Source organism: Bos taurus, chromosome 26 (assembly GCF_002263795.3).
Source record: "Bos taurus isolate L1 Dominette 01449 registration number 42190680 breed Hereford chromosome 26, ARS-UCD2.0, whole genome shotgun sequence".
Classification (NCBI taxonomy): Eukaryota; Metazoa; Chordata; class Mammalia; order Artiodactyla; family Bovidae; genus Bos; species Bos taurus.
Window position 1 is genome coordinate 4,249,912 of NC_037353.1, and position 23,028 is coordinate 4,272,939.

The following is a 23,028-nucleotide window of genomic DNA, read 5'->3' on the forward strand; positions in this document are numbered from 1 at the left end:
GTTGCTCATAACTTTCCTTCCAAAGAGTAAATATATTTTAATTTCATGGCTGCAATTACCATCTGCAGTGATTTTGGAGCCCCGGAAAATAAAGTCTGACACTGTTTCCACTGTTTCCCCTTCTATTTCCCATGAAGTGATGGGATCAGAAGCCATGATCTTAGTTTTCTAATGTGGTCCACTGGAGAAGGGAATGGCAAACCACTTCAGTATTCTTGCCTTTAGAACCCCATGAACAGTATGAAAAGGCAAAATGATAGGATACTGAAAGAGGAATTCCCCAGGTCAGTAGGTGCCAATATGCTACTGGAGATCAGTGGAGAAGTAACTCCAGAAAGAATGAAGGGATGGAGCCAAAGCAAAAACAATACCCAGTTGTGGATGTGACTGATGTTAGAAGCAAGGGCTGATGCTGTAAAGAACAATATTGCATAGGAACCTGGAATGTCAGGTCCATGAATCAAGGCAAATTGGAAATGGTCAAACAGGAGATGGCAAGAGTGAACGTCGACATTCTAGGAATCAGCGAACTAAAATGGACTGGAATGGGTGAATTTAAGTCAGATGACCATTATATTTACTACTGTGGGCAGGAATCCCTTAGAAGAAATGGAGTAGCCATCATGGCCAACAGAAGAGTCCGAAATGCAGTACTTGGATGCAGTCTCAAAAATGACAGAATTATCTCTGTTCATTTCCAAGGCAAACCATTCAATGTCACAGTAATCCAAGTCTATGCCCCAACCAGTAATGCTGAACAAGCTGAAGTTGAACGGTTCTATGAAGACCTACAAGACCTTTTAGAACTAACACACAAAAAAGATGTCCTTTTCATTATAGGGAACTGGAATGCAAAAGTAGGAAGTCAAGAAACACCTGGGGTAACAGGCAAATTTGGCCTTGGAATACAGAATGAAGCAGGGCAAAGGCTAATAGAGTTTTGCCAACAGAACACACTGGTCATAGCAAACACCCACTTCCAACAACACAAAAGAAGACTCTGCATATGGACATCACCAGATGGTCAACACCAAAATCAGATTGATTATATTCTTTGCAGCCACTGATTAAGAAGCTCTGTACAGTCAGCAAAAACAAGACTTGGAGCTGACTGTGGCTCAGATCATGAACTCCTTATTGCCAAATTCAGACTAAAATTGAAGAAAGTAGGGAATTAGGTAAATGGCACCCTACTCCAGTACTTTTGCCTAGAAAATCTCACGGACAGAGGAGCCTGGTAGGCTGCAGTCCATGGGGTCGCAAAGAGTCGGACACGACTGAGTGACTTCCCTTTCACTTTTCACTTTCATGCATTGGAGAAGGAAATGGCAATCCACTCCAGTGTTCTTGCCTGGAGAATCCCAGGGATGGAGAAGCCTGGTGGGCTGCTGTCTATGGGGTCGCACAGAGTCGGACACGACTGAAGTGACTTAGCAGCAGCAGTAGCAGCAGGCTTTTATTTATTACTATTTTTTTTATGTTTTTAATTGTATTTTATTTTTAAACTTTACAATATTGTATTGGTTCTGCCATATATCGAAATGAATCCACCATAGGCATACATGTGTTCCAAAAGTAATTATTTTGTGTTTCTTGCGGGTCAGCTGTGGTTTATTTTTCTTTGTCTTCATTCCACTGTATTGTCTGAAAGAACAGTCCTTGTAAGTGACAATGTGTATCTCATTGAAAAGGAAAAGTTATCATTGAAATTATATATTGACTCTTAAACAGTTTATTCAGAAATGACACATTTTATTGGCCAAAGAAAGTCCTTTGGCAACTTCTAACATAACTGGTAGAAACATAACTTTCCAACAGAGTGTGGCATCATAAGCGACTAACCAAGTCAGACACCAACTGGACAAGGAAATAAAATTCTCCCACGGGGAGGGACAGCAGATATTTCTGATGCTTCTCCTTTTGGAACAAATATTAAACAGTTACTTATTACCTCTGTCTTTTAACCTCTTATTATAGAATTTGAATCATATATAAATATTTATGTTACCGGAGAGACTCACCGTGAGTATGACTGATATCTTTGCAAATAATCTTCCTCAAAGATCAGTTCAGTTCAGTCGCTCAGTTGTGTCTGACTCTTTGCGACCCCATGGACTGCAGCACTCCAGGCTTCCCTGTCCATCACCAGCTCCTGAAGCTTACTCAAACTCATGTTCATACAGTGGGTGATGCCATCCAACCATCTCATCCTCTGTCATTGACTTCCCCTCCCACCTTCAGCCATTCCCAGCATTGGGGTCTTTTCCAGAGTCAGTTAATCACATCGGGCGTCCAAAGTATTGGAGTTAAAGCATCAGCATCAATCCTACCAAAGAATATTCAAGACTGATTTCCTTTAGGATGGACTGGTTGGATATCCTTGCTATCCAAGGGACTCTCAAGAGTCTTCTCCAACAACACAGTTCAAAAGCATCAGTACTTTGGCAATCACCTTTCTGTATAGTCCAACGGTCACATCCATACATGACTACTAGAAAAACCAAAACTTTGACTAGACCAACATTTGTTGGCAAAGTAATGTCTCTGCTTTTTAATATGCTGTCTAGGTTGGTCATAAATTTTCTTCCAAGGAGAAGCCTCTTCTAATTTCATGGCTTCAGTAAACATCTGCAGTGATTTTTGAGCTCCCCAAAAATAAAGTCTGTCACTGTTCCCATTGTTTCCTCATCTATTTGCCATGAAGTAATAGGACTAGATGCCATGATCTTTTGCAATCTGCTCTTGCACTTTCGTCAAGAGGATCATTAGTTTTTCTTCACTTTCTGCCATAACCTCATCTGCATATCTGAGGTTATTAATATTTCTCCCAGCAATCTTGATTCCAGCTTGTGCTTCATCCAGTCCAGCATTTTTCATAATGTACTCTGCATACAAGTTAAATAAGCAGGATAACAATATGCAACCTTGATGTAAACCATTCCCGATTTGAAACCAGTCTGTTGTTCCATATCCAGTTCTAACTGTTGTTTCCTGACCTGCATACAGATTTCTCAGGAGGCAGGTCAGGTGCTCTGGTATTCCCCTCTCTTTAAGAATTTTCCACAGTTTATTGAGATCTACACAGTCAAAGGCTTTGGCATAGTCTATAAATCAGAAGTAGCTGTTTTTCTGGAATTGTCTCTCTTTTTTGATGATCCACCCTTTGTTGGCAATTTGATCTGTGATTCTTCTGCCTTTTCTAAATCCAGCTTGAACATCTGGAAGTTCACGGTTCATGTACTGTTGAAGCCTGGCTTGGATAATTTTGAGCATTTCTTTGCTAGCACGTGAGATGAGTGCAGTTGTGTGGTAGTTTGAGCATTCTTTGGCATTACCTTTCTTTGGGATTGGAATGATAACTGACCTTTTCCAGTCCTGTGGCCACTGCTAAATTTTCCAAATTTGCTGGCATATTGAGTGCAGCACTTTCACAGCATCATCTTTCAGGATTTGAAAGAGCTCAACTGTGGCGGATTCATTTTGATTTATGGCAAAACCAATACAATATTGTAAAGTTAAATAATAAAATAAATTTAAAAAACAGAAGAAGAAAAGAAAGAGCTCAACTGGAATGCCATCACCTCCACTAGCTTTGTTCGTAGTGATGCTTTCTAAGGCCCACTTGACTTCACATTCCAGAATGTCTGGCTCTAGATGAGTGATTACACCATCGTGATTATCTGGGTCGTGAAGATCTTTTTTGTATAGATCTCTGTATTCTTGGCATGTCTTCTTAACATCTGCTTATGTTAGATCCATACCATTTCTGGGCTTTATTGTGCCCATCTTTGCATGAAATGTTCCCTTGGTATCTCTCATTTTCTTGAAGACATCTCTAGTCTTTTGCATTCTATTGTTTTCCTCTATTTCTTTGCATTAATCACTGAGGAAACCTTTCTTATCTCTCCTTGCTATTCTTTGGAACTCTGCATTCAGATGGGTTTATCTTTCCTTTTCTCCTTTGCCTTTTGCTTCTCGTCTTTTCACAGCTATTTGTAAGGCCCCCTTAGACAACTCTTTTGACTTTTTGCATTTATTTTTCTTGGGGATGGTCTTGATCCCTGCCTCCTATGAAATGTCACGAACCTCTGTCCATAGTTCATCAGGCACTCTGTCTATCAGATCAAATCACTGAATCTATTTGTCTCTTCCACTGTATAATCATAAGGCATTTAATTTAGAACATACCTGAATGATCTAGTGGTTTTCCCTACTTTCTTCAATTTAAGTCTGAATTTGGCAATAAGGAGTTCATGATCTGAGCCACAGTCAGCTCCTAGTCTTGTTTTTGTTGGCTGTATAGAACGTCTCCATCTTTGGCTGCAAAGAATATAATCAACTTGATTTCAGTGTCGACCATCTGGTGATGTCCAAGTGTAGAGTCTTCTCTTGTGTTGTTGGAAGATGTTTGCTATGATCAATGTGTTCTCTTGGAAAACTGTATTAGCTTTTGCCCTGCTTCATTCTGTACTCCAAGGCCAAAGTTGCTGTTTACTCCAGGTATCTGTTGACTTCCTGCTTTTGTCTTTCAGTTCCCTATAATGAAAAGGACATCTTTTTTGGATGTTAGTTCTAGAAGGTCTTGTAGGTCTTCATCAAACCGTTCAACTTCAGCTTCTTCAGCATTACTTGTCGGGGACTAGACTTGGATTACCATGCTATTGAATGGTTGACCTTGGAAATGAACAGATCATTCTGTCATTTTTGAGATTGTATCCAAATACTGCATATCTGATTCTTTTGTTGACTATGATGGCTAATCCATTGTTTCTAAGGGATTCTTGCCCACAGTAGTAGATATAATGGTTAAATTTGAAGTTGAATTCACCCATTCCAGTCCGTTTTAGTTTGTGATTCCTAAAATGTCGATTTTCACTCTTGCCATCTCCTTTTGACTACTTTCAATTTGTCTTGATTCATATACCTAACAGTCCAGATTCCTATGCAATATTGCTCTATACAGCATCGGATTTTATTTCTGTCTCATCACATCCACAACTGGGTGTTGTTTTTGCTTTGGCTCTGTCTCTTCATTCTTTCTGGAGTTAATTCTCCACTGATCTCCAGTAGCATATTGGGCACCTACTGACCCGGGGAATTCATCTTTCAGTGTCCTATCTTTTTGTCTTTTCATACTGTTCATGGGGTTCTCAAGGTAAGAATACTGAAGTGGTTTGCCATTCCCTTCTCCAGTGGACCACATTTTGTCAGAACTCTCCACCATGACCTGTCTGTCTCGGGTGGCCCTACACAGCATGGCTCATAGTTTCATTGAGGTAGACAAGGCTGTGGTCCATGTGGTCAGATGATTGGTTTCTGTGATTGTGGTTTTCAGTCTGTCTACCCTCTGATGGAGAAGGATAAGGGGCTTAAGGAAGCTTCCTAGACTGACTGAGGGGGAAACTGGGTTTTGTTCTGTTGGGCGGGGCCATGCTCAGTAAATCTTTAATCCAATTTTCTTTTGATGGGCATGGCTGTGGTCCCTCCCTGTTATCTGACCTGAAGCCCAACTATGGTGGAGGTAATGAAGATAATGGCAACCTACTTCAAAAGGCCCCATGCAGGCACTGCTGCACTCAGTGCCCCAATCCTGCAGCAGGCCACCGCCAACCCATGCCTCTACTGGAGACCTGTAGATGCTCGTGGGCAAGTCTGGATCAGTCTCTTGTGGGTCACTGCTCCTTTCTCTTGGGTCCTGGTACACACAGGTTTTGTTTGTCCCCTCCAAGAGCCTGTTTCTCCAGTCCTGTATAAGTTCTGGCAGCTCTATGGTGGGGTTAATGGTGACCTCCTCCAAGAGGGCTTATGCCATACCCAGAGCCCCTACTGCACCCAGAGCCCCTGCCCCTGCAGCAGTCCACTGTTGACCCGTACCTCCACAGGAGACACTCAAACACAGGTCTGTCTCAGTCTCTGTAGGGTCTCTGGGTCTTGGTGTGCAAAAGATTTGGTTGAGCCTTTTGAGTACCTCTGGTGGGTATAGGGCTTGATTCTAAATGCAGATTTGTTTCTTTTACCATCTTGCTGGGGCTTCTCCTTGGCCCTGGATGTGGGGTATCTCCTCAGTCCAGCTCTGCACAGCTACCGCTTGAGCGCTGGGCAGCTGCCACTCCAGTGTCTACCGTTTTGCTGGGGCTTTTCTGCCCTTGGACGTGGGGTATCTCCTCAAAGTCATTCCAGTGCCTCCCCAAAGATCAGATATTTATATTTAAACAGATATAGTAAGTTCACTTAAAAACATGCTCTTTATTTTCTCAGATTTATTAGGAAGAAGAGAATGCTAATCTAGGAGTAAAATACCTAGATTTAAATTTTTTTATCCTAATGCTTAAAGTCTCTGTGACTCTCAGGGAGCTAATTAACTCAGTTTCTACTTTTATTTAATATGCTAAGTAGTAACTTCATCATGGGGAAGCTGACACAGAAATAAAGGAGATGATATAAATAAAAGCACATCACAAACAATAATGACAGTATAAATTCCTTGTCTGATTAAGTTTGTGGAGGTATAGCACTTGATAATTTTCAAAAATCACTAGTTACTGAAACTTGAACTTAGATTCCTTAGGAGTTTTAATGAATTTTGAACACTATGAAAAGGAAAATATAGGGATATTGATTTGAAATCCCCTTAAAAGGTTTAGTTCATTAAAATGGGAAGAATATGATTTTTAAATATAATTAATTAAGAAAAGAAGCTGAAACTCCAATACTTTGGCCACCTCATGCAGAGTTGACTCACTGGAAAAGACACTGATGCTGGGAGGGATTGGGGGCAGAAGAAGAAGGGGACGACAGAGGATGAGATGGCTGGATGGCATCACCAATTCAACGGACGTGAGTTTGAGTGAACTCCGGGAGTTGGTGATGGACAGGGAGGCCTGGCATGCTGCAATTCATGAGGTTGCAAAGAGTCAGACACGACTGAGAGACTGAACTGAACTGAACTGAATTAGGAAAAGGACAGTTTTGACTTAAAAATGGCCATGTCACACCATTTTATCATAATATGAATTTATGACGCTTTACATTCTGAGCTTTAATGTTATATAACTAGTTTTATAAAATTCTTATAAGAGGCATGAATTTTGCTGTAAAAGTTTATTTACTCCATTGAAATTTTATTATTTTATCATATCATCTTTCTCTTTTTATCCATATTTTTGTTTTCTTATCGTTCTTAAAGTATTTGTCTGCCTTAGGTATTAAACTACGTGTTTACTTATTTAAATTGTTATCATTTTCAAAGCTCCTTGTGGAAGAATGATATTTTTTCATAACTCTCACCTTTCTTTCTTAAATATGGAAGAAATATTGGAGAATTCAAAACACTAGTGATAATGACCACCTGTCTCTTTAGGGTACCTTTTTTCAATTAAAGTTTGAAATATTCTTATTTAGCCAATAACTTTGTATAATACTGATAAAGTTGTACTTTTAAGATGATTAAGATATTAGTTACCACTCTTCAACTTGGTGACATGATAAATATGTTTTTACTAAGGGAAATCTTACCCAAATTCATGTTTCTGATACTAGGGAAAATAAGTTTTCTACTAGATTTCTCTGATAACTGAAATTATGATGCACTTTCAATGTAAAATTGAAAATTACAATGTAAAATTGTAAACTTGAAAAATGAAATGAAATACAAGTTTAGAGTAGACTCCATTAAAAAATATGAAGGAAAACACTTCTTTTTTGAAGAACAGGGGGATTATATGCAAAAAAAATTGTGACCTAAGGTTCATTTTGACTTAGTCCAATTCTCCATGAATAATTTCTTAATCATACCTAATGGAATCACTCCAAACCTTCTGGAAGTCACTTCTCCCCCTTGATTTCCAAAAGTGCATTATATATGCAACCAAAATTACATTTTCTAACTGTATGTTAAATTTTTGTTTATTTGTCCTTCTTCCCCACTTGACTGTGAGTTCTCCAAACATAGAAATGCCTTTTTCTATGTTAGAAAAATATCTGAAATACAACAAATAATATGTAAATTCAAGTTTTAATATAGAATAGTTAAGGTATAATCTGATGAGGTTAATTTAGACTGACCAAAGTGTTTATATTTATGAACAGTTTTGAAACATTCATAAAGGTTTATTATTAAGAAGCAATACAATGGACATTTTTTGCTATACTTGTGGTACTTCAGCTAATAGATAATTTTAATAGTTCTAGGTAACAAAATTTATTTGGATTTAATGTCTGTTTCCTTTTCACTTTATATGAGTTGAATCTGTGATAGGGACTGGTTAAAAAATGGCATTTTTAAAATATTTCAACTAGTAATGCTTTAGCTTTTCAAAGTTTAAACACAATGGAGCATGACACTTTTGATGAGAATTTATTATATAATATTTTGTTTCTTCATGTAATTTACTAAACCATTTCTAACAAATCTTAAATACTCAACTAGCATGAGACTGTCTAGATAATAAAGGAAGGAGAAAAGAGTGTTGCAAGCTGTCATATTTTACTAAGAACAACACTGAATATAGATGACATTGTCATTTTAAAAGAGCCATTTGTCTTTGCTTTCAACCTTATTACTTTAAATTAATAATGTGTTGGTACATAATCTATATGACCCTAGTCATGTAAGACATCAGGAAATCACAATGATGTGAGGCTATAAGAAGCTGATGAACCCATATTATTAAACTGTTTAAAAAAAAAAACGATGACTTTATGCACTACTTCTTCACATACTCTTCACTTCTGTAAGTTCTTCAATTAAATTTCAATGAAAATATTAAATTCAAAGTGGTTTTGAATTCCTCATCTGCCTTTTGTAAAATGATTCTGTTTCTGTGCTGTGGGAACTACTTATGTTGCTGAGTATGTTGCTGAATCTGCAACTATAATGAAGTCAACAGTCTGGAAATTTTCTCAGATCTAGATAATTTAATGTATTTTTTTTTTTTTGGCCTTTTCATAGCCCTGTATTTTATTAAGTGCTTATTAAAATTAGGGTTGACTCCCTTTTTAATATCAGACCTAATGTGAATTCTTACAAAATACAATACGACTTACTATTACCCAGAGTTTTAGAATCAGTTAAAAGAGGTTTCTATTACTCTTTTGTTCTCTATTTAAAACATTAGTACACACAACTTAAATATCACCCTCAGAGGTTTGTGAAATTTCCGAGCATGTTTTTTCTTTTTAATATATCTGAGAAGCTTTGAATCTCCTATTTTTGGCCTGATGAACACAGAATTTCATCATAAGAGGCAGTCTGCTTCTTCTAAACTCTATCTTAAGGCAGAAATGAAAATGATTATCTATATGAGCATAATAAAACCTCTGTTACTTCCGAGATGGTTCAAGAGGAGGATGTGCCTAAGACGGTACTCCCAAGGAAAATAAGCAGAGAGACACTATGCTTGTGTGTGCCCTTGGCCTTGCTACTGCTCAACAAGATTCCCCAGAAAGGGGAGCTCACATTTTACAGCTATCATCTACGGGACACCTCCAAAATCTGGTCTGGAGGCCAGCAGGAGTTATGACTGTGGCTCACAGAATGGTATATATCTTCACACTTTTAAAGCTGCTGCCTGAGAATCTGAAATTTAATCAGCCTGAATTAAATGTTAAATAAGATTCCTCCATTTGGATCACTGGCAGGTCTCTGCTCCCCCTCAACAGTAAGGTCATATTAAGAATAAATCACGTGGTATATACAACTAAAAAGATTTAAGAGATAACCAAGAGCTATGGCAGGCTTGGTTAAGAAGGACCTATACAAGTCCACTCCTACAAGACTGAGAAAAATAAGTTTTGCCTAATACATAGAATCAAGCACAGAAAGCCAAGCAAAATGAGGAAAAAGAAAAATATTTTCCTAACAAAATAACAAGACTAAACCTCAGAAAAATATTTTTAATGTTATTTTTTTAAATTGGCATGTAGTTGATTTACATTGTTGTATTAGTATCTGTTGTATAGCAAAATGAGTCAATACACATGTATCCACTCTTTTTTTATTCTTTTCTCATATAGGTCATTGCAGAGTATTGAATAGTTTCCTGTGCTATTCAGTTGGTTCTTAATAGTTATCTATTCTATATATAGTAGTGCATATATGTCAATCCCAATTTATCCCTCTCCCACTTACTCCCTGGGAACCACAAGTTTGTTTTCTATATCTGTGACTCTACTCCTGTTTTGTAAATAAGTTCATTGGCACCATTTAGATTCTGCATATAAGGGACACACAATATTTCTCTTTCTCTGTCTGACTTCCTTCACTCAGCATGACAAGCTCTAGGTCCATTCCTGTTGCTGTAAATGGCATTGCTTTATTCCTTTTAGTGGCTGAGTAACATTCCAGTGTATATATGTGGCACATCCTTTTTTCCATTCCTCTCTTGACGGAGATTCAGGTTACTTCCATGCCTTGACTATTTTAAGTAGCCAAGCGCTGCAATGAATATTGAGGTGCATGTATCTTTCAATTATGGTTTTCTCTGGATATATGTCCACAAGTTGGATTGCTAGATAGTATGGTAGCTCTATTTTTAGTTTGTTAAGGAACCTCGATAATTTATTCATAGTAGCTTGCCGGGGACCAGCCCCGGCTGATCCAGGGTATTCGAAGGAGAGACGGCATAGGCGAGGATCAGGATACAATAGCTTCAATTAGATATTAATTAAAGATATAAAGAGTAATAGAATAAGGATAGCTCAGTAGGAAAATTCAGTGGAGAAAAGAGGCTGAGTAGCTTGGTTTACACAGGAGACCAATAAAACTTCAAGACAAGAAGTTTGCACCACTTACGTAGGCCCCAGGCGTCCTTCCGTTCTCCCGAAGGAGAGGAGACACTGAGGCCTCCCCGGTCGGATCTTAGAAGCCCAGGCATAATTAGTAAGCATGGTGGGTTCCGCGCTCCAGATGGAGACTCAGCCAGAGTGAGAGAGAGAGCGACATGGGGAGACCAGTATTTCGAGAAACTGATCCCAATTCTTTATTTTCCAGAGTCTGTTTTTATACACTAAGATGTTATACAAAAGTCACGTGGGGACAGCAGTCCTGACTTTTATTAAAGTCAGGTGCTTCACACAAATGTATACAGAGGTCTTAGGGGTGTTACATCATCTTCTGGCCAGGGGGGCCTGCTGACAATTTACGACCCTCTCCTTGTGACAGCGGTCAGTCAATCAGGACACTTATTTCTCCAGGGCTGATTATTCTCAAAACAGACGCCACCCAAATAAAGTTACATTCCTACAGGGTGAGGGTGTAGTGGGTTTTAGTTAAGGAAAGAATTTACTTAGCCTAAGGTCTAACGTGATTAATATCAAAGGTTAATACTTATTTCTTCTATATATTCATTAATGTGTGTAAGGGCAGGGGATGTGGAGACTTAGCAACAAACATTGGCTCAACAAATGAAAAACCCTTCACCAATACAATTTCCAATCAGCCCATTATACTTATACTAATAGTTTTCTAACTTTTTCTAAGGAACCTGTTTTTAGAAGGTTTAAAGCATCTCATGCCTCTCACAGTTGGGAGGCTGTGAGCAATCGCATGTGGCCGGACGAGCCTGTCAGGCAGGCTAGAGAACCTTCAGAGGAGTTTGTAGGTTAAAACACTCTTGTCACACCCAAGAGTTTTTATTGACTGGAGCTCTAGGTTAACTCCTTCTCCGAAAAGAAGTGGTGGGGGACAGCCCCCCGTAAAGTCAGAGGTGTAGGTAAGAGCACAAAGTAGTAAAGTAGGCAGGCTCTGGTTATGGGGGTAGACGCTCGAGGATTTCCAGGGGGACTCCTGAGGCTCGATCCCGCCTTTGCGTATGTCGAGCCTCCTTCCTCATGACCTTTGCCATGGGCGGAGTACCTCACTCTGGCCCCCAACATCAGCTATAACAATTTGCATTCCAACCAACAGTGTAGGAGGTCTCCCTTTTCTCCACATCCTCTCCAGCATTTATTGTTTGTGATTTTCTGATGATGACAATTCTGATTGACGTGTGAGGTGATACCTAGTGTATCTTTGATAGAAAAAGATCTTAATGATATAGAGTCAGAAACTATAAGAAAAAAAAATCAGAGCTGAATAATACAGTAACTGAAATGAAAAGTACACTGGAAGAAATCAACAACAGAGTAGATGATAGAGAAGAATGGATCAGTGATCTGAAAGGAACATAGCAGAACTCATCCAACTGGAATACAAAAAGAAAAATAATTTAAATGAGGATAGCATAAAAGACTTCAGAGACAACATTAACCATATTAGCATTTTCATTATAGGGGTCCCAGAAGGAGAGAAAATAGAGAAAGGAGTCAAAAACTTATTTGAAAAAATAATGTTTAAAATATTCTCTAACCTGGGGAAGGAAACAGATGTCCAGGTCCAGGAAGAACAGACAGTTCCAAACACTATGAATCCAAAAAGAACCACATGAAGACACGTTATAATTAAAATGTCAAAAGTTGGAGAGAGAATTTTAAAAGCAGCAAGAGAAAAAATAGCAACTATCAGCAGATTTTTCAGCAGAAACTCTGCAAGATAGAAGAGAGGGAGTGGTGTGATATATTAGAAGTGTTGTAGGGAAAAACAAAAGCAACAAAAACAAAACACAACTTATCATACTCTATCTGATGAGGTTATGATTCAGAACTGAAGATAACTCATTCCAATACCATCTTTTATCACCTCTTTTTTTTCAACCCTCCACCCCACCATGCTATTGATTCTTCAGTAGCAGAACAATTTTGGCTGTGTATGCAGCCATCCAAATATTCTTTGACCTGAAAGCAAGAGATTTCTTTGAAGTCCCCCCCACCTTTTTTTTCTCCTTTTCACATAAGCAAAGAAAGATATCCTTAAGGGATTGATGAGAGGGGAAAGGAGTGATGTAGTCAGAAAACAAACAGATTTAAGGCTTCCAAATATAATTCTACAACTCATCTATGAAAAAGCACAGGTGACTTCAAGATCTAAACCCTGTTGAAATATTAAGACAAGATTTTAATGAAGAAAGGGTAGGAATTTGGGTGAAAATTTTAAGGAGAATATATTGGCTTAGATGTGAAATTGTATTCCTCATTCCCTCCCAAAAAAGAAGAGGAAAAAATCTCTGCTTTCCCCCAAATAATCTGAAAATTCTGCCAGAGCAATACATAGGATATTTCAGATCACCAGCAAACAGTTGATAAGAAAAGTCATGAAAATGAATGAGCTCTCAGTGGGAAAAATAGACAAGACAAGCAGAAGGTCAAGGATGAGAATGCAATGCAAAACAAACACACAAAATAAATGATTTTTAGCTTATTTATATAGCCCAACCACAGATTTAACTTCCATGCAAATTAACTATGGCTTCTAGTAGTCTTCAGGGATCAAAATGCATTTAATAAATTCATACTGAAACATGAGGAGGTAGGCTGCACCTAGGATTTGTTCAATTATGCTAAAACATAATTGGCCCCTACTCTGGCACTGCCTTGACATAGCATTCATTTTCTCATGTAGCTAGTGCTTATGCTTTAATTCCCTGAGAGACATGGCTTTGAATGACTTAATTTAATAAAATTAACTCTTTGACTTGCTTGGGTCAAAACAACTACCATTAGCACTAATGCATTTTGAATTACTATAGGGGAGTGTGCCCTAGTGTTATATGACTAAAAAGCAGGCCTCCATACATAAATAAATAAAATACCTCGTTTTTACTCCATGTCTATAAAATAAATCTCTTGAAATAAAATGTGTATCACTAACTCTTCCTCTCTGTTAGTAATTTTTCAGCTTTGATGGGAGTGATCTCACTGTGGCCTATGTGATAGTCCAGTTTCCATCAACCACTTTGTTACTAATTTTTCTTAAGCATCATTTTCAGTTTCCATGTCCTACCAAGAATTTTCATTTGCTAGCTTCTATTTCATACTGCCCTAAGTTTTCAAGACCCATCCAAACAGCCCACTCTCTATGTTCGCAACAGAATTTTCTCCTGCTTTATGGAGTCAATGCTGTCACCACCTAACAGGTTCAGTATATTTATTTCTGCCTGGAGAGATGCATAAGCTTCTTTTCTTTTGCTCTGAATTTCCAAGAGCCTTAACTTCATGTTTCTGAATCTTGCTGCTGCTACTGCTGTTTAGTCACTAAGTCAAGTCCTACTCTCATGACCCCATGAACTGTAGACCACCAGGCTCCTTTGTTCATGAGATTTTTCAAGCAAGAATACTGAAGTGGGTCATCATTTTGTTTTCCAGGGAGTCTTCTCATCTCAAGGAATGAACCTACATCTCCTGCACTGGCAGGTGGACTCTTTACCACTGAGCCACCAGGGAAGCCCTCAAAAGGCTATACTATCTTCTTCTCCTATCTCTGAATAAGTAAGTTCAGTTCAGCTCAGTTCAGTCACTCAGTCATGTTCGACTCTGGGACACCATGAATCACAGCACACCAGGCCTCCCTGTCCATCACAACTCCCAGAGTTCACTCAGACTCACGCCCATCGAGTCAATGATGCTATCCAGCCATCTCATCCTCTGTCATCCCCTTCTCCTCCTGCCCCTAATCCCTCCCAGCATCAGAATCTTTTCCAATGAGTCAACTCTTCACATGAGGTGGCCAAAGTACTGGAGTTTCAGCTTCAGCATCATTCCTTCCAAAGAAATCCCAGGCTGATCTCCTTCAGAATGGACTGCTTGGATCTCCTTGCAGTCCAAGGGACTCTCAAGAGTCTTCTCCAACACCACAGTTCAAAAGCATCAATTCTTCAGCACTCAGCCTTCTTCACAGTCCAACTCTCACATCCATACATGACCACAGGAAAAACCATAGCCTTTACTAGATGGACCTTTGTTGGCAAAGTAATGTCTCTGCTTTCCAATATGCTATCTAGGTTGATCATAACTTTCCTTCCAAGGAGTAAGCATCTTTTAATTTCGTGGCTGCGGTCACCATCTGCAGTGATTTTGGAGCCCAGAAAAATAAAGTCTGACACTGTTTCCCCATCTATTTCCCATGAAGTGATGGGACCAGATGCCATGATCTTCATTTGATGGATGTTAAGTTTTAAGCCTACTTTTTCAATCTCCTCTTTCACTTTCATCAAGAGGCTTTTGAGTTCCTCTTCACTTTCTGCCATAAGGGTGGTGTCATCTGCATATCTGAGGTTATTAATATTTCTCCCAGCAATCTTGATTCCAGCTTGTGCTTCTTCCAGCCCAGCATTTCCCATGATGTACTCTGCATATAAGTTAAATAAGCAGGGTGACAATATGCAGCCTTGATGTACTCCTTTTCCTATTTGGAACCAGTCTGATGTTCCATGTCCAGTTCTAACTGTTGCTTCCTGACCTGCATATAGATTTCTCAAGAGGCAGGTCAGGTGGTCTGGTATTCCCATCTCTTTCAGAATTTTCCACAGTTTATTGTGATCCACACAGTCAAAGGCTTTGGCATAGTCAATAAAGCAGAAATAGATTTTTCTGGAGCTCTCTTGCTTTTTTGATGATCCAGCAGATGTTGGCAATTCGGTTTCTGGTTTCTCTGCCTTTTTTAAAACCAGCTTGAACATCTGGAAGTTCACGGTTCACGTATTGCTGAAGCCTGGCTTGGAAGAATTTTGAGCATTACTTTACTAATGTGTGAGATGAGTACAATTGTGCAGTAGTTTGAGCATTCTTTGGCATTGCCTTTCTTTGGGATTGGAATAAAAACTGACTTTTTCCAGTCCTGTGGCCATTGCTGAGTTTTCCAAACTTGTTGGCATATTGAGTGCAGCACTTTCACAGCATCATCTTTCAAGATTTGGAATTCCAGTTGAGCCTGAGTTCTAGAGATCTCTTCAAGAAAATTGGAGATACCAAGGGAACATTTCATGCAAAGATGGGCTCGATAAAAGACAGAAATGGTATGGACCTAACAGAAGCAGAAAATATTAAGAAGAGGTGGCAAGAATGCACAGAACTGTACAAAAAAGATCTTCATGACCCAGATAATCACGATGGTGTGATCACTGACCTAGAGCCAGACATCCTGGAATGTGCAGTCAAGTTGGCCTTAGAAAGCATCACTATGAACAAAGCTAGTGGAGGTGATGGAATTCCAGTTGAGCTATTTGAAATACTGAATAAGTAAAGTACACAGCAAAGGCCAAACTTGAGAATGAATGGTCACACAGTGTGTACTGTGGGTATATTAGTTTAGCTTGTCCATTAGATGTGACAGTCTTGGGTAAGGACCTGGATTTATATATTTTGCTGTTCTATTTAGGTCTTGGGGTATGAGTGTTCACTATCTGCTCTGTTCCTGTGCAGAACATGCCTGTAATTTAAAAGGGAAGGACAGAATGTGATTTCCTGTAAGATGTCTCTTCTTCTGAATTTCAACAGAAGCAAAATTATTTTGGAACAACACAAAATTAATCCAGTTTGTTTATATTCTCTGAAAAGATGATAGATCTTTAGACAAAGTTTTGTTTAACCAAAACAACCAGGCTCAATAACAAAATCCATGTTCCTATTCTGCTTAGAATAGATTTGCCTGCCGTCATTCCCAAACATCCGTGATTAGGAACACTGCAAGAAAAAATAAAATGCAGGACATTTCACAAAATCATAATGAGTTTAATATCAGAAAGCATCAGAATTCTATTTTTCCTGTTGCTTTCAGAAGTAGGGTGTTGAACACAGCCAATGCAATTTTAGTTGCATTGAGTCAAAATGACTTATGTTACTCTTATTTTTGCTAAATATTATCTCTAGTCACAAACTACATGGAAACTTCCTTGAAAGAAAGGAAGTAGATATTTTGTTATTGTTGTTACTAAAACTTTTACCATTTTTCCTAAATACTAAGATTTTCAGTGTAGATTGGTGGTGACTGCTTGCTTTGCTATATTTTCATTAGGTTCAATAAGTTACAAACACATAACATTTTAATAAAAATATTAACAAGTTAAATAGCAATTTCTTTAATCATATTGGTTTCTATAGGATGATAGATTTAGGGTTAGGGTTAAATATTAGTAGAACAAAATATTTTATTCTTGCCTGGAAAATACCATGGGCAGAAGAGCATGGAGGGCTACAGTCCATGAGGTTGAAAAGAACTGGATATGACTGAACGACTGAGCACACTCATTTTTAACATACAACACAAATATTCAAAAATGTGTACTGGTATGAAAATAATTTTATGTAGTAATCATTAGATTACTAATTAATATGATCAAGTAATCTACTGGCATCTGTTCTCTGTGTTATTTTGAATTTCTTATTTCAAATTCATCATCTAAAGAACACGGGAATTACTTCACAACATTGATCCAGTCATTTCTCTATGCAGACATAAATAGAGTAGAAGTAAAATGAGGACAAATTCATATAAATAAGATGTACTTAGAATTATATTTAATTTTCCTTTATAGGACATGAAACTAAAATGAAACTGTGTTGAGCTTCTGAAATATTCTTTCTTAAGATATTATTGTCTAAAGGAGTTTTTGTCTTTTAGAATAGCATTGTTCTTAAAGATCATGTGTATGTGCACATGTAAATGTTTAAACCATAATTTTCAATTGTGTATAGTATGATCTGACTCCTTTCCTGTGGAAAACAAAATAAGGAAAAATAGCATGTTGATCCCTCTTATTCTTTCTCTCCTCCAAAACTTTTTTTTTTTTTCCAATTATATTATTCAGCTGCTTCTTAAATCTCTGCATTGGAAAGTTCCACTCCTTAGACATTTAAAACAAAAGAAGAAAAGTTGGTACTGCATTTCCAATTCAGTCTTGTTAGAACCACCAGGCGAGTGTACTCACCACTTTCACTTTTGGGGACGCCCGTTTGTTTTCTGGACACGGTTTGGCTGTGTATAATATTCTTCAGTTATGTATTAGACTTATATTGCTGCCATGACAGATTACAGTCAATTTGGTGGCTTTAAAGAGCACAGATTTGTTATGTTACAGTTCTATAAATCAATTACTCAGTATTGGTCTCACTGGGCTAAAAATCAAGATGTTGGCAGGGAAGTTTGTGTTTTACATTTCCTTATTCCTTCTGGTTTTGGCAAAATTTACTTCTCTAAGGCTAAAGTACAAAAGTCTCTGATTTCCCTGATGGCTTTCAGTTTGGGGTCCCACTTACTTTCTAGAGGCCTGACTCTACTTTTTGCACGTTTCTTCCAATATCTCAGAACTTGGCAATGCTTCCTTTCTCTGTAATCATAATTTATATTGAGCTTTGTTGCTCTGTATTTTCTTAAGGTTTAATTTAATGACTCCACTGTTCTGTTAAGCTCTATCGCACAGAACTGTTGCTGTTGTTGTTCAGCCACTCAGGTATGTCTGACTCTTTGTGGCACCATGAACTGCAGCATACCAGGCTTGTCCTTCACCAGCTCCCAGAACTTGCTCAAACTCACGTCCATTTAGTCGGTGATGCCATCCAACCATCTCATCCTCTGTCGTCCGCTACTCCTCCTGCTTTCAGTCTTCCCCAGCATCAGGGTCTTTTCCATTGAATTGGCTCTTCTCACCATGTGGCCAAAGTATTGGAGCTTTACCTTCAGCATCAGTCCTTCCAGTGAATATTCAGGGTTGATTTCCTCAGGATTGACTGGTTTGATCTCCTTGCAGTCCAAGGGACTCTTGAGGGAATTTTTTTTTTTTTTTTCATTATGACTTCAAGTTTTAAATGGATCTATTTTAATATATTTTCATGAATGCCATTTGTTTACGTATTTAATATATTTGCATGATGCCATTTATTACTAATATTTTTCTTGCTTATGTTACATTTGGGTAATTCTGTCTACATTTCTTCTAAAAGAATGTGAGTGAATTCTCTATTACTCCTTTCTTATCATGAGTTATTTAAAGTTTGAAGGTTGGGTTTTGTGTTCTATACATTTTTAGCTAAATCTAACACTTGCTGAGTTGAGTATGATCAATACACAAAAAAGAAAAGTTTTTTCTTTTTCAGTATATCGGTTCAAAAATCACTTTACTTTAATTAAAAATCAATCACTTAAAAGTACTGTAAATGTATCTCTCACTGAACCTGTTCTAGGTTCTGCAGTTTCTTTATTTACCACTAGTGTCTCTGAAGTTGCCACTGTTACTTTCTTCTCCGTCTACCTTAGACTCTCACAATCAGAGAGAAAAAAGGCTATTGTATTCGTTGGACCATTTCTCTTCAAATTCGCAAGTCTTAGAGAATTTTTTAGGATTTTCCTAAATTACAACTTGGGAGAGGGGGGCCAATGGTTGAGAACTCTGATAAAAACATCAGTATCTTGTGGTTATTTTAATTTCAAGTTTTGAAAAGAGAGATTCTTAGAACTCGCTTCACTCTTTCACGTTTACCTAGAGATCAGATCCTTACACATTCATCGAAGGACTCAGGTCTTTTCCTATCTATTAAATTATTCTTTGCTTATGTCTACTCATGTCTCATTTGTTTCAGTCTCTTCTTCAGAATCATAAATTATCATGCATTAAGCTCAATATCTTTTATCTTATTTCTTAACGATCTCTATTCTTTCTGTATCTAGTAGAACTTTGTAGGTCTGTCCCAGTCTACTGTAATTCAGTTTTCTATTCTGTATTGATTTTTTGGACCTGAAACTGATCTGTGTTATGACTTTGCCTTTATTTTTATTTAAATCTCTTACTTTACTTCATTAGCTTGTCCAATTCTCTTTTCACTTTCTTTGATTCTCAGCCAGTTCACCTTTATCTTTGTCTGGTTTATTATTTTAAATATTTCCTTGTTTATAAACATCCTGTTTTTTTTTTTTTCAAATGGAAGACATTGCAAAGCAAATTAGGTTTAACACATGTTTCTTTAATGAATATACTTAAGTAATATATATAAAATAGTATTTACATATAAATATTAAATTATATGTATAATACTTAGATATTTGTAATAATGTTTATTTTTAGATTATAATATTTTTTCAGAATTGTTTATATGTTTATTTCTTGTTTATATAGTTTATCTTGAAAAAAAGTGGTTTATCCATGTAGATGTTTTCCTAATGGCACTTTTGGAAACTTTTTATGAACTAGCCTTACCATCACTTCTGCCAGTCCCTCTCTAGATCTCTATAGTTGCCAGGTAGGCTTGTTCCTTAGACTTCTAACTGGTGATACAGTCTGCTTCATAGAAGAGAGACTGTCATGCTCAGTGAAAGCTTTATTTTCTTGCTGGGTTTCATATAGCCACTTAATTTCAGGCTTTCATTATCAGGTTATTTTAATGCTGGTAATTCAAGATAAAGAAGGATGTTTTGTTTATTTTTCAATATAAATGTATTTATTTTAACTGGATGCTAATTACTTCACAATATTGTATTAGTTTTGCCATACATTGACATGAATCCGCCATGGGTGAGAAGGATGTTTTAAATGATGTGCACTAAGTATATTCCATGGCTTGTTCTTTCTAAAATCCCTAGCTTTGTATCTATCATGAAATGTTATCTAGGTGCCTTTTCAGGAAAGTTTAAATTTATTTTGATATATCATGGTGCTTCCTCAGTGGGGAGACATGTCTTTACCAGATAACTATACCTTGATTTCATTCCGTCCTGTTTGATATTTTTATAATATCTCTATCAGACTTTATTTTTCTGGGCTCCAAAATCACTACAGATGGTGACTGCAGCCATGAAATTAAAAGACGCTTACTCCTTGGAAGGAAAGTTATGACCAACCTAGATAGCATGTTCAAAAGCAGAGACATTACTTTGCCAACAAAGGTTCGTCTAGTCAAGGCTATGGTTTTTCCTGTGGTCGTGTATGGATGTGAGAGTTGGACTGTGAAGAAAGCTGAGCGCCGAAGAATTGATGCTTTTGAACTGTGGTGTTGGAGAAGACTCTTGAGAGTCCCTTGGACCGCAAGGAGATCCAACCAGTCCATTCTGAAGGAGATCAGCCCTGGGATTTCTTTGGAAGGAATGATGCTAAAGCTGAAACTCCAGTACTTTGGCCACCTCATGCCAAGAGTTGACTCATTGGAAAAGACTCTGATGCTGGGAGGGATTGAGGGCAGGAGGAGAAGGGGATGACAGAGGATGAGATGGCGGGATGGCATCACTGACTCTATGGACGTGAGTCTGAGTGAACTCTGGGAGTTGGTGATGGAGAGGGAGGCCTGGCATGCTGCGATTCATGGGGTCGCAAAGAGTCAGACACGACTGAGCGACTGATCTGATCTGATCTGATAATATCTGAGATATGGAAGATGTTGTTTTCTCAGTTTCAGGGATGATATAGATATTTTCCTATTTTCATATTATTGTTGTGATTTCTGAAAAGGTGTCTCTTCTAAATTTATCTTAGCTAAAAGTTACAACAATTTATTTTTCTTGGATCTAATTTCAGAGAGATTAAATATGGGATCACTTTTAATTTAACAAGAGAAAATGATCAAATTCAAAATTAATTTTTTAGCCAACTATTTTGAAACAGAGGCTTCTCTGTAGAAATTCAACTTTAATAACTAGAATGGAAAGTAGCACAAAAAAGTTATAATAAATTAGTAAGTTTCAAATGTCAACAAAGGTCCATCTAGTCAAGGCTGTGATTTTTCCAGTAGTCATGTATGGATATGAGAGTTAGACTATAAAGAAAGGTAAGTGTCAAAGAATTGATGCTTTTGAACTGTGGTGTTGGAGAAGACTCTTGAAAGTCCCTTGGACTGCAAAGAGATCCAACCAGTCCATCCTAAAGGAGATCAGTCCTGGGTGTTCATTGGAAAGACTGATGTTGAAGGTGAAACTCCAATACTTTGGCCACCTGATGCAAAGAGCTGACTCATTTGAAAAGACCCTGATGCTGGGAAAGATTGAGGGCAGGAGGAGAAATGGACGACAGAGGATGAGATGGTTGGATGGCATCACCAACTCAATGGACATGAGTTTGGGTGGACTCCGGGAGTTGGCGATGGACAGGGAGGCCTGGCGTGCTGCGGTTCATGGGGTCACAAAGAGTCGGACATGACTGAGTGACTGAACTGACTGACTAATGTCAAATTAAAATTTCTATACCTATTGCAAAGTAATTTTAAACTTTTACTCTGTTACAGACTGAAACATTTTGGAAATTACCTAAAAATCTATACAGTGGATCTTTTTTTAAAGCTTCTTCTATGGGTAAGACTGAAAGGTCTCTATCAATATATATGGTAATGGAGGAGACTAGTCAATAATCAGATAGTGAAAAGTGCTATCACATGTGAACTGAAATGGAGTGGTGGATAGGAAGTCAATGCTAGTGTGAACAACACAGTGCACATGATCAAAGAAGGTCTCTGTAAGAAAATTATATGTGAGCTGGTGCCTTAATTATAAGGGGGTGGAGGGTGAAGACATACAACATGCAAAAAGGCTGGTCTGGATATAGGGATATAAAATAATTCTGAATTAAAGGAATTAGAGAAGATAGCACATGTACCATTCATATTTAGCACTGAGTCTCTAAGAAAAGAAAAAACAATAATAAAGAAGTCTATATAGTGATTAAATTAGAAAAAGAAGAACCTGACATAAACTACTTTTTCTTCTCCTTTCTTCTCATTCTTGATTTAAAATCAGTGAATTTTCACATTTGTGGAGTTTTCTTCTTTAGGCAGCTGTGGTTTCCTACAGATGAGAATTCAGTAACCGTCACTCCCAGCCTTGATATACAATGATCATGTGGACTTCCTTCCAAATCTCTTATCTTGAAACATTGAAGATTTCATCACACACAGTGGATAGATGTGCCACTGAGCTGTGGGGTCCTCTTCCCACAGCTATCCCTCAAAGTAGGAATTACACGGTAACCCATCTATTATCAGGCTCCTATATCAGAAGGGGACAATTGTGGCTGATTGTTTTTCATCCAAGTCTCCCTGATTAAGACTGACCCACAGCATAAAAAAGCTAGTCGTTCTTGACCCTCCTTGATCAACACAAAGTATTTTCTGATCCGTGTGTATTCAAAACATTACATTCTACATCAAAACAGTAACAATGAGCTTACTTCTCTCATGATGATT